Below are 6825 nucleotides of genomic sequence, written 5' to 3' on the forward strand. Positions count from 1 at the left end.
TTATCAACATTGAATGTGGACCTCTTCCAGTATGAGCCACCTCAAGCCATTTCAGCTATTCAAAAATACAAATTTATATAGCTTTATATTGCAGGCTGCCATCACATGTGATTGTATTATTATTTTATTAATGTTTTCATAAACACATTAGTTTGGAGCACATATAGTTTTACTTTTTATCGCATTTTGCCATAGTTTTATCACATGCAGTTGCAAAGGCAGTTCTTGTCAGAGAGCATTCTCTCTTTCTTAGCTGTGTATAGTACACATATTTCAGCATGGCTTATGAAATATCGCCTTTGGAAATAAATAAATAAAGACATCATCAGAGGCTATGCAGGTACATATGAATGTAGGTTTACATGGAGACAATCCAGAACTGGAGGACATTTTCTGTCCCAGCCATACATTTTCAAAGAATATATGCTCAGAATGCTCAGAATACTGAAAAAAAAAAAAAATTTACTTGCTATCTACAATGCAGCCATCTCAAAACAAAGTACTAATATAAATTAAAAAAGTAATTAAAAAAAAAGTTTTTTTCCATGTCCCATCTTGTTAAAGACCAAATTGCATGTCAAACATAAGTTACATTTTTTTTTTTTTTTTTGATGTGGTTGATATAAGTGTATTTTAATGGTGTAAAAACATTTTATTGTAATAATATATTTTAAATATTAGAAATATTGCATATAACATCTTGTGCTAAACCCTGTTATCGATACCAATCTAGCCTGATCAAGGAAATGGAAAAACAATAGGTCACATGGCAAACAGGGAATTACATCCTCAAGAAATTTGCTAACAGCATGGCAAGAAGAAGTAATTTAATTCTTCCATTTTCAATATTGCATCTTTTCAGCATTGGTTGCCTTCGTCGATCTAAACAACAACAATCCTGTTACTAACATTATCAGTATAAAACAGTACTTATTTAAAAGTTTTCTTTGTTTATTTCATAAATATGACTGTAATGATCTTAACATTGACATTTCATTCCCAAATTTGCATCTTTCCTTGAGAAATTGTTAATATTAGCGTGAGAGTGCAACCCTTTTACCATTTTTTGAGTAACAGGGTTGCACCCTCAACAGTTTTCTCAAAAGGTTTCAAATTTATATTTCATGCCTAAGCTGGACAAATACAGTTTTCTTACAGTTTATTACCTCTTTTCTTAAAATACATAACAAACAATGTGAACTAAATAGGTCAAATTCTGAAGAGTATTGATGCCTTAATTGTCCTCCAGTTCTGGAATGTCCAAAGAAACACTGCATCATCATGCTCTCGGAAAAATAAGAAGGAGATTATATTATCGTCACTTCAATACAACAAATAGTAACAAGTGAATGATTTACTTACTCTTTTACTATAAATACTGATGTTAGAAAATTATCCGACATTAGGATATTATTTTGCTGTACATCCTGTGGTTGTGTGATAGTTTATAAGCCCATATCACAAAATACTGGTATTATTATCCTTCTAGTTATTTACATTAAGGTCAAGACTTGTCAGACTTGCTGGAAATGCAGCTTCTGCTTCCGCGTTGCAAAAAAAGGTGGATTAAAGCTGGAGAAGGTCGCCTCATGGGGGCTGCCATTTTAAGATCACATGACTAGCCAAATACTGCTCACTTAATCTCAGTAGCCACCTTGTTATTGGATACTTTCACTCATGGATTAAATGACTGACTCTGAATAGCATTTCTACATGGCATCATTAACTGAAAATATTGCATTTGAATGATGCTACATCCATGCCCCTACACTCCGTGTAAGTTAGTAATGGGTCATTCATGAATGATTTGCTGTTTTGAATTAATCTTGTATATGAATCAGACAGTGATTTCTTAATTTTGTCATGGACCATGGGAAAAAATGCATAGTTTGTCGCTGCTTCCAAATATCCATACTTCCCTACTATATAGTTTGTCCGAATCCACATTCATAAAAGAGTAAGTGAGAAATACCCAGGTGACCTACTATTTCCAACGAGATTCTGAAAGCGGACACTTTACAATCCCATAATCCCTTGGGAGCTGAGGAGACGTCACTTTCAAAATGCTGGATTTTAAAGAATATACCAAGCAAGTTGTTCCTTGTGCTTAAATGGCGCTTGTTTAACAAAACCAGAGTAGAATATTTTCATGGTTATTACTCACATCTCAAATAAATGATCTGGGTCTCAAACTGAACTCCGATCTGTATCTGGCACTCCATTCGGAGGAATGCATCAGATTGTTTCGCAGATGTTCCCAGAATAGGGAATGGTGTTTGGCCCATGTCACGACATGCACATAAACTTTCTGGAGCTACTGACAGTGTTTCTAGCATTGAAGCACTTTGTACAGTTCCTTTAAGGCCACCATGTCCTAGTCAGATCAGACAACATGACAACAGTGGCATACATAAACAGACAAGGGGGCACACACTTACAGCAGCTGCACAGCCTGGCACAGAAGCTGATCATGTGGAGTAGTGCGCACTTTCTTACGAGCAACTCACGTCCATGGTGTAATGAACAGTGGGGGTTTGTTGTCCAGAGGGAATACCCTGTACAGGGATCATAAACTCCACCCACAAAGAGTAAATCAACTGTGGGAGAGATTCGGACAGGCTGCCGTAGATCTCTTCGCATCACGTGAAAGCACATTGTCCTCTGTTCTTCTCTCTGGTGAGCGAAGATGCACCTATTCAGCTCCTTTACTACCAGCAACTGGGTTGCCTCCTAGGGTGACTGAAACAGTTCAGAGCGCGAGAGAGGCCTCAACATGATCGCTATTTGATTTAAAGTGGGGTGTGTTTGAACAGTGGTGTGCACAGAGATATATCATTCCCTTTTTTATGTTCTGTAGCGGACGTGCTTTTTGCAAGACCTTTTGGATAATGGTAGAGCATTCTCTACTGTTAAGGTATATCATGCAGCGATATCGGCATGCCAAGTTGGGTTTGACTCCGGAACAATGGGTCAGCACCCACTGGAGTGTAAGCTCCTGAAGGGTGTGCGGAGGTTACATCAGGTCTCAAAACAACTGATTCTACTGTGGGATATTTCCGTGGTTCTGAACGCACTCTCTCAGTCCCCATTTGAACCAATAGAGAGTATTAGTACGAAGCATCTTTCACTAAAAAACTGCTTTATTGTTAGCTCTCTCTACTGCAAAGCGTGTGAGTGAAATACATGCTTTGTTGTTTCATCAATCATGTATGCGTTTCGTTCAAGCGTTTTCAAGGGTGATCCCCAAGATAAAACCCGCATTTGTACTGAAGGTGAGCGATTCACCGTTTAATGGCCAATCAGTGGACTTGCTGACTTTTCACCTGCCGCCATTTTTTTTGTCAGAGGAAGAAAGGTTTCATTATTTGTGCCCAATTTGCACCCTCCGTTTGTATGTAGAAAGGACGAGGATACTGAGAAAGAGTAAACAGCTCTTTATATCCTTGGCTGACTCTCATAAGGGTAAACCTATGTCACGCCAGCATTTGTCTAATTGGGTGGTGGAGGCTATTATATTAAGTTACAATAGCACCGGTATGCAGCCTCCGGAGTGATTGAGTGCTCAATCCACAAGAGGTATGGCCACATTATGTTCCTTAATGTGAATAGGTCTGATACTGATGTATATGCACACACATACAGGTTCAGTCTTACTAGAGTTTCAAAGTATCTCATTCCATAACTATTTCCTGGTGGCAATATAGTTTGGAGATGTTTTCATAGAATATTCTGAGCCAGTCTGCTTTGGACAGCATATCTGCAATCTAGGAGTTGTCCACATTGCATAGTGAGAGAGTACCTCACTCCTGTTATCAGAGAACCGGTGTTACATACGTAACCTTACGTTCTCGTTCAAACATTTGTTCGGTATTTCAACGAACTTCCCTCCTTGCAGCAGCACAGGGAAGAGATATGCTGAGAATGATGTAAAGGCAGGTGAAGGCGAGGCTTCCTGGTCACTGCTGTGACTTGTTTGTCATTGGACAGACATGATGTTATAAATTGCTTGCATGATTTCACGCACAAGGTGTTTTCCCATAGTGAGATACCTCACTGTTATCAGAGAACCGGGGTTACATACGTAACCTTACGTTAGGTTTTATTACCAGAATGTTTGAAGAATAATAATACAGTCCTGTACTGCAATTAATTGAAGAAAGGAGAAGTATAACCATGAAATGAAACTCTAAAACTCCTATTACCATTTGTAAGGGGGTTCAGTGGAAAGGAGGAGGCGAGAACCGGCTTGACAACTTAACTAATAATTTAATAAACAATTTAAACAAAACACACAACCAAAAACACACAGTACAGCTGTCTGTAATTCTCTCTCTCGAACTGTAGTCCCCGGCCGCCTTTATCCCTCGCGCGCCCCATCAGGCTGATTGGGGACCGGGTGTGTCTCATTCCAGCCCAGCCCCGCCCTCCTCGGCTCTACACCATTGTTCAGTTTGAACATCCAGTTGTACCACAAGCACCTGTGCCTGAAAGGTGACAGCTCTATCAATCACAGTATTGATTCTAGAGCCAGTCTCATATCTGGACAATTAGAGCTGTGAATAGAACCCTATAGCTGATCATTAGCACACCCGAGTCGAGATGGCACAGTTATCTTTTAGTTGGCTTGTTTAATTCTCTCAATTCTATAAATAAAAACAGATACACATCAAAGATCCGTAGTTCGATTTTTTTTGGAAAATTTTCCATTTCTGGTCTATATTTCCTTCAAATATGTTATGCCAGAATATCAATGCTTTAGATCGGATGATTACTCATGACAGTGACTCTTGTAATTCAGCATTTGTAATAGCCCAGTGCAGAGCACAGCTTGCAAAGCTAATGACTCATCAGCAAATGTATAACTTTGTTGGAAAAAAGTGCCAGCTCACCAGTCTGATACAAATCTGTTGTGGCATTCTCAAATGAAAGCTTTGAAGAATATTGTGTGAAAGAAATATAGAGATGATGACATTCAAAAGCCACAAATAATGTTGAAACCATCAGTGGATGCACATAAGAACAGAGGTCATGAGTCTGATGTTGGGGAATGAGGCCATCTGCAGAGAAGAAACCTGATCACTCAAGGTCAATATTTTGAGATGGAAGGAAAAATGCTTATAAAATAGGACATTGTGGTAAAAACAGCGTATGCCATTTTATATTACATGCCCCATTTGTTGATTACTGGACTGTGCTGGTTTAATGCAAAGCTGATCCTATCCCATATGTTATATACTGTATAGTATATATTCTTGCCCAATCCAACTACATTTTACAATATATTTTAAGGTTTAAACAAAATCTATATTTTTGGGATTGTAGTTCCATGCATCAAAAATGTGTGTGTGTGGTGTATTAACTTACTTCACAACTCGCCTGGGCGCCCCTCCGTGGACATTATACTCGGGAAAATAGAGCTCACACGTGCCCATATGCCCAAGTGTATGGGTGAGTTTGGAAAGACATACTACCCATACTATTCCTACCACTTCTACAGTTTCTGTCTATGGCGGAAATAGTAAGAGAATTATGGTAGTATGCCATTCCAAACTGTCTGCGTCCCACAATACGACATGGAACACAGACTACAGGATACGCCCACTCTAAGTAACACCCCCCCTTGGATCACAAAGCCATTCTAACATATGGCTTTGTACTATACAGTAGTGCAAACACTGTCCAAAAAAGGAAATTTGTCAAGACATTTTGAATATTGGCTTGAAGTTTAAAAATTATTTGCATTTTGTCACTTAGCAGACACTTTTGGATAAATTATATTATATAAGCCTTGTTTACTTTAAATAGTTTGGCAGTTTGCCAGGTCTTGCTAGTTAACAATTGCTAACATGTTCTAAGTGGTTGGTTTCTAGATTGTTGTAGGTTGTTAGGGTATGACAGATAGACAGACAGACAGACAACCCACAACAGGTTGAATGTCTGTGTCAAGTCTGTGTAGCTTGAAAGCCCTAAGAGAGGAGTCAGAAACATAGGTCCTCAGAAGAATAATAGGCTTAAATAGAATATCATTATGTTGGTTTTGTCAAGCCAACATAATGATATGGAGATTAAGATATGGAGGATAAATCTTATTATGTGGTTTCAAGTGTTTTTTTTGTTTTGTTTTGTTTTGTTGTTTTTTTTGCGATTAATATTTTTATTGATTCAGACATTAAATATAAATAGCAGAACACACATATACAGAATCAATATACAACCCCCACTATCACCCCATACCCCCCCCCCCCCCCCGACCCCCAACAACACCCCAGTGGTCACACAACAAAAATTAATTAATTAATTAATTAATTAATTAATTAATTAAAAATAAATAAATAAATAAAACAATCACACACATAAAACCCCTACATCTCTCTCTCCACTGTCCCTCCCCGAGAGCCCTCCAAAAAAGACAGATATCTGCCCCACTTATTCACAAACATGTCCAGACTCCCCAGTCTTCTGGACACCCCCTCCTCAAGAGCTGCCACTCTGGCCATCTCTGAACACCACTCCTGAAACGGGGGCACTCCAGCCGACTTCCAACTCCTCAAAGTGATCTGTCTGGCAATCATAACACTAGTGAGGTCCCAGTCTTTCATGTGCTTATTCTCCAAATTAATGACTGCCCCATCTCCCAAGATACAGAGTCTGGGGCAAAATAAAATTTGAGAGGCCAAAACCTCGCACATAAAACTGAATCCTCATCCAAAATTCTTGCATCTTAACACATCCCCAAATGACATGGGTTGTGTCTCCATCTTCTGATTGGCTTCACCAGCAGGTGGGTGTGTCTTTAAGACCAAGCTAATGCAATCTAGAGGGGGT

The sequence above is a fragment of the Myxocyprinus asiaticus genome, chromosome 32 (assembly GCF_019703515.2).
Source record: "Myxocyprinus asiaticus isolate MX2 ecotype Aquarium Trade chromosome 32, UBuf_Myxa_2, whole genome shotgun sequence".
Lineage (NCBI taxonomy): Eukaryota > Metazoa > Chordata > Actinopteri > Cypriniformes > Catostomidae > Myxocyprinus > Myxocyprinus asiaticus.